Source organism: Argopecten irradians, chromosome 15, assembly GCF_041381155.1.
Source record: "Argopecten irradians isolate NY chromosome 15, Ai_NY, whole genome shotgun sequence".
Taxonomy (NCBI): Eukaryota; Metazoa; Mollusca; class Bivalvia; order Pectinida; family Pectinidae; genus Argopecten; species Argopecten irradians.
The window spans coordinates 5,777,210-5,783,521 of NC_091148.1; the positions used below are offsets into that span (position 1 = coordinate 5,777,210).

Here is a 6,312-nt window from a genome sequence, read left to right on the forward strand (position 1 = left end):
ATTGAATATGCTCTTACCAGTAAAAGCGATTAGAAAAGATAAATAGGTAGGAAAAAGCATTGATGAAGATTTAGATTTGATTTTTTGATGACATTATCGACATTTGAGTTGACATGCCACATCGTTTTAACACACTATACAGTACAGATAACTTGAAAACAGTTTAAAACAACTATATCATTTATTTGTATTTGTGAATAAATTCCATAACATTTAACATCTTGCAAGATTTCACATGATTCTAGGATAAATTGAAGTTAATTGATAAGAAGCACTATGTGCTTAACAAAAACAACAGGCCCATGGGTCATCTGACTATTGGCACATTATACAACACCTCAAAGAATAAAGCAGTAGCAAACAATTAAGGCAATACAAAGACATATTTTAATAGGAAAAGTTCAGGTTCTGATATATTTTATTAATTAGACCATGAGTTAAAGTCCCTTGATCCCCACCATTCTACAAGTTTAATATCCAGTCTCTAGGACTCTTAGTTATTTACAAGAATTCGTTTAAAGATTTTAGCCTATTAGACCCCTATAACCTTAAATGAAGGTCAAGGTCAATCGTTTGAAAAAACTTGATTTTAGCCTTTTTGACCCCTGTGACTTTGAATGAAGGTTAAAGTCATTCATATGAATAAACTTTGTAGCCTTTCATCCCAGCACGTCACAGGCTCAAAATCAGGTTCCTAGGTCTCATAGTTATTCAAAAGAAGTCATTTAAAGATTTTAACCTACTTGGGTCAGATGACTTAAAAATAGGAACTACTTCATATCAATTTCACAAATGTCATCTGATCACACATATTACTCTTCTTTGTAAAATAAATACAACAACTATTATATAGAAGTTACAAATGTCCACAGAATACCTATAACAATAAACTTTCAATGGAAATAACAACTGAATTATATGGAATGCATTTTATGCCAAGCTGGTCTCCATAATTAATATTTTTATTCTATAAAATTAATTGAAAATAAATACTACTTCAATAAAAATAAGTATTGTAGTCATATTCATGAATGACATTTTATGTTAAATATAACTTGAACTCTATAAATTCATGTTTTATGAAAAACTCCAAACTGATTCTGTCACCTTAAAGTCATAAAAGATGTTGACTTAATAAAAACACAATAGCAACTATTTTCAAATGATTAACAAACATCTCAACTAAACATTTCATTTTCTTAAATAAACATAGCTGACTAGCTGCAAATGACACCAAATATTCATATATCTTTTTTCATTCTGAAAAAAATATCAACTGTTTCTTAAACTATTAAATTGACAAACACAACTTAATAAATACATACGAACTGTTCATGATCAAGTCACATACATGTAAGAACACATCACATATCATTTCATATGAACAAATCATAGTACAAGTTAAATTCAAGCACTAATTATTCTCTCAATTCCATTTGGAAATCTGAAGATTAGTGATACATATTATATTTCCTTGTTGTTGTGTTTGTCAGCTTCAAGATCTCCTGGATTTGTTAAAAGGTACAGCAAAGTCATCAGTGTGATGAGATTACACATTTTCCCCATACTGGCCCATTACCAGGAACCAATCTAGGAAGTTCAGAATTCAAGTGTAATCAGTCAGTACATCCTCTAGTTTGGTTCATTGATTGATTGATGGGGTTTAACCACCTTAATGTCCTTGTTACAGTTATAATGGAGCCCAGGACACTCTCTAGTTTGGGAAAGTCCTCCTGGGAACTTCCTGGCAGAGGCCATCACATCTATTGGTGTGTCATCTGATCTTGTAGCAGGGTTAAGGTAACTCAACTTGGCGACGACTGTACCCTCAAATGGAAACTTCTTAATCATCTTGTCGACAACAGTGCAATAGAATTTACTGACAGACCTGTTAGAATAAAAAGAAAACAATTACCTGGTAGTGTCAAGCTTTTCTTTGGTAGGTTATCACAAATGAAATTGAAATTTCTTTAAAGTAATTATTATTGATAATAAATTATAACAAACTTCTATCATTGGTATTATCCTCCTAGAAATACATTTAATTCAGATTATTGCAGAATTTGAAATATCCTTGATTAATCATTTAAAAATGTTTTACAAGTTATTTATGATACATATTCATGATTTATACACTTATATTGTTTAACTTACCCAAAAAATCTATTGATCAAAGATGGGGAAATGCTCATGTCTTCATTGTCGACTACATATGCCTCAGGCACAATGGTCCAATGTCCAAAAATTGTTGTGTAAAATAATTAAGAATTATCAATGATTAAAACATAAGGGTGTGACATTCATATAAAAATATAGACTTTATATTAACAAGAACTACAATCATACACATGATCATATACAAATTAAAATATTCTGTCATACTTCTTTTTCTTCAAAATAATTGCTACTTTTCATATATATTAGAATTAAAGTAATACACGAAAAGTTGTGTTAAACCGTTTGAGTGGCTCTAGGATGAAAGCCAGAAACAAGTAGTACATTCTCATCTTGGGAGATGATAGTTGAGCATCAATTAACCTCTTGATTCGGCCAGACTTCGTCACCACATCATGAGAATTGAAGTACCTGTAGCTCTGGAGGGCTGGCCAGTGATCTAGCAGGCACTTCACTTCACACACTTCTCAAGGCTCCACCAATGGGTAGAACAATGTTCAGTATCTTGGTTGGATCTACATCCCAAAACTTTGTAAATTCTTTTTACTTCTCTTTCCTGCTTGAGCTTAAAATTTATAAATTGACATATTTCTCAATTAAATAATTGAATAATTAAGGATCCATCTGGCCAGCCCTAATAAATTGTTTGTGTCCCCTTTATCTACCCATACCTGTCAGTGTGTGATAGGTAGGTAGATAATTTATTCTTTTTATGATAAGACATCAAATACCTCATATTATTAGTTTTCTTTCTAAAATTGAAGTTGTAATAGTATAAAATTTTGGAATCAATTACCTCAAGCAGTATGTATAATTTATATGAACCTGTAATAGAAATGGAAGTAGGTGTCCACCAACAGATCCTCAATGGGCATAGGCAGGGTCTTGACAGCTGCTAGAATGCACAGGTTGGCCAGGTGGCAGTTACATCCAACATAAAAAAATATGTGGTTGTTTTTCTTTGATGTGAGTCATCACAAAGTTGTTCGTAACGGAGCAGTTGTTTGAGGCAAAGGAAACAACGTTCTTCCAACAAATATCATGATCTCTGCAAAAAAAAAAAAAATCAAAATCACACTAGTCTTAACTAAATATGTACTAGCCAGTAAAGCTCAGCAATATTTATTGAATCTATAGGAAATTTATCATTTGAAATGAAAAATAACATATCTGGATATAAGTTTCTAATTTTTGATAATTCACTGTAATTTCCTGCGAATTGGCCATGGGGTATACAATTTTTTTACATCAGAAGATGCCCAATGCGACTATCTGCCAATATGGGCTGTCTGTGAATACTATTACCAAATTTGAAAAATATGCGGGCTTTATGTTGGAAATAGCTCAAGTTACCCTCTTACTATTCTAGAATATTATCTCATTAGCTTTTATTTCTTGCATTTAAAACCTATTTCCAAAGAAAAAATATGCTATTGATAGCTTAATTTACATATCTTCGAATAAACCTATACCCCTTTTCTATATACCGCTGGTGCTAAACCTGTAGTGTCCATATACCTCTGGTGCTAAACCTGTAGTGTCTATATACCTCTGGTGCTAAACCTGTATATATAATGTTCTGGTGTTAGACCTGATGTGTAAGTATACATCTGGTGCTAAAGCTGTAGTGTCTATATAACATATACATCTGGTGCTAAAGCTGTAGTGTCTATATAACATATACCTGTGGTGCTAGACCTGTGATGTCTATATACCCTTGTTTTAGACCTGTATTAAGCATGGTGTTTGATCTGTAGTGCCTATATACCGGTAAGCCTGGTGCTAGATCTGTAGTGTCTATATAACCCTGGTGCTAGAGATGTTGTGTCTATATACCCTGGGGTTAGACCTGTAGTGTCTATATACCCTGGTGTTAGAGTTGAAGTGTCTATATAACCCTGGTGTTAGACCTGTAGTGTCTACATAACCCTGGTGTTAGAGCTGTAGTGTCTATATATCCCTGGTGCTAGAGTTGTTGTGTCTATATACCCTGGTGTTAGGGCTGTAGTGTCTATATAACCCTGGTATTAGACCTGTAGTTTCTATATAACCCTGGTGCTAGAGCTGTAGTGTTTATATAACCCTGGTGTTAGAGCTGTAGTGTCTATATATCCCTGGTGTTAGACCTGTAGTTTCTATATAACCCTGGTGTTAGGGCTGTAGTGTCTATATAACCCTGGTGTTAGACCTGTAGTTTCTATATAACCCTGGTGCTAGAGCTGTAGTGTTTATATAACCCTGGTGTTAGAGCTGTAGTGTCTATATATCCCTGGTGCTAGAGTTGTTGTGTCTATATACCCTGGTGTTAGGGCTGTAGTGTCTATAAACCCTGGTGTTAGAGCTGTAGTGTCTATATAACCCTGGTGTTAGAGCTGTAGTGTCTATATACCCTGGTCTTAGAGCTGTGGTGTTTATATAACCCTGGTGTTAGATCTGTAGTGTATATATCACCCTGGTGTTAGACCTGTAGTTTCTATATAACCCTGGTTCTAGAGCTGTAGTGTCTATATACCCTGGTGTTAGAGTTGAAGTGTCTATATAACCCTGGTGTTAGAGCTGTAGTGTCTATATACGCTGGTGTTAGAGCTGTAGTGTCTATATAACCCTGGTGTTAGAGCTGTAGTGTCTATATATCCCTGGTGCTAGAGTTGTTGTGTCTATATACCCTGGTGTTAGGGCTGTAGTGTCTATATACCCTGGTGTTAGAGCTGTAGTGTCTATATAACCCTGGTGTTAGACCTGTAGTTTCTATATAACCCTGGTGCTAGAGCTGTAGTGTTTATATAACCCTGGTGTTAGAGCTGTAGTGTCTATATATCCCTGGTGCTAGAGTTGTTGTGTCTATATACCCTGGTGTTAGGGCTGTAGTGTCTATATACCCTGGTGTTAGGGCTGTAGTGTCTATATACCCTGGTGTTAGAGCTGAGGTGTCTATATACCCTGGTGTTAGGGCTGTAGTGTCTATATAACCCTGGTGTTAGGACTGTAGTGTCTATATAACCCTGACCCTAGAGCTGTAGTGTCTATATACCCTGGTGTTAGAGCTGTAGTGTCTATATACCCCGGTGTTAGACCTGTAGTGTCTATATACCCTGATGTTAGACCTGTTGTGACTATATAACCTGATGTTAGACCTGTAGTGTCTATATAACCCTGGTGTTAGGGCTGTAGTGTCTATATACCATGTGTTAGAGCTGTAGTGTCTATATACCCTGGTGTTAGAGCTGTAGTGTCTATATACCCTGGTGTTAGAGCTGTAGTGTCTATATACCCTGGTGTTAGAGCTGTAGTGTCTATATACCCTGGTGTTAGAGCTGTAGTGTCTATATACCCTGGTGTTAGAGCTGTAGTGTCTATATACCCTGGTGTTAGAGCTGTAGTGTCTATATAACCCTGGTGTTAGAGCTGTAGTGTCTATATAACCCTGGTGTTAGAGCTGTAGTGTCTATATAACCCTGGTGTTAGAGCTGTAGTGTCTATATATACCCTGGTGTTAGAGCTGTAGTGTCTATATACCCTGGTGTTAGAGCTGTAGTGTCTATATACCCTGGTGTTAGAGCTGTAGTGTCTATATACCCTGGTGTTAGAGCTGTAGTGTCTATATAACCCTGGTGTTAGAGCTGTAGTGTCTATATACCCTGGTGTTAGAGCTGTAGTGTCTATATAACCCTGGTGTTAGAGCTGTAGTGTCTATATAACCCTGGTGTTAGAGCTGTAGTGTCTATATACCCTGGTGTTAGGGCTGTAGTGTCTATATACGCTGGTATTAGAGCAGTAGTGTCTATATCACCCTGGTATTTGGACTGTAGTGTCTATATAACCCTGGTGTTGGAGATGTTTTGTCTATATAACCCTGGTACTAGAGCTGTAGTGTCTATATAACCCTGGTGTTAGAGTTGCAGTGTCTATATAATCCTGGTGTTAGAGCTGTAGTGTCTATATAACCCTGGTGTTAGAACTGTAGTGTCTATATAACCCTGACCCTAGAGCTGTAGTGTCTATATATCCCTGGTGAAGTGTCTATATACCCCGGTGTTAGAGCTGTAGTGTCTATATACCCTGGTGTTAGGGCTGTAGTGTCTATATAACCCTGGTGTAGTGTCTATATACCCCGGTGTTAGAGCTGTAGTGTCTATA

General features: G+C 36.0%; 1 long non-coding RNA gene across 1 annotated transcript; it reads right to left on the bottom strand.

Annotated features, from left to right (window-relative positions):
• Positions 1-968: 968 nt before the first annotated feature.
• Positions 969-5,286, bottom strand: LOC138309391 (uncharacterized). Its single transcript, XR_011206266.1, has 3 exons — positions 2,972-5,286; positions 2,155-2,740; positions 969-1,888 (listed from the first exon to the last, which is right to left on the bottom strand). It is a non-coding gene; the product is annotated as an uncharacterized lncRNA (long non-coding RNA).
• Positions 5,287-6,312: the final 1,026 nt, after the last annotated feature.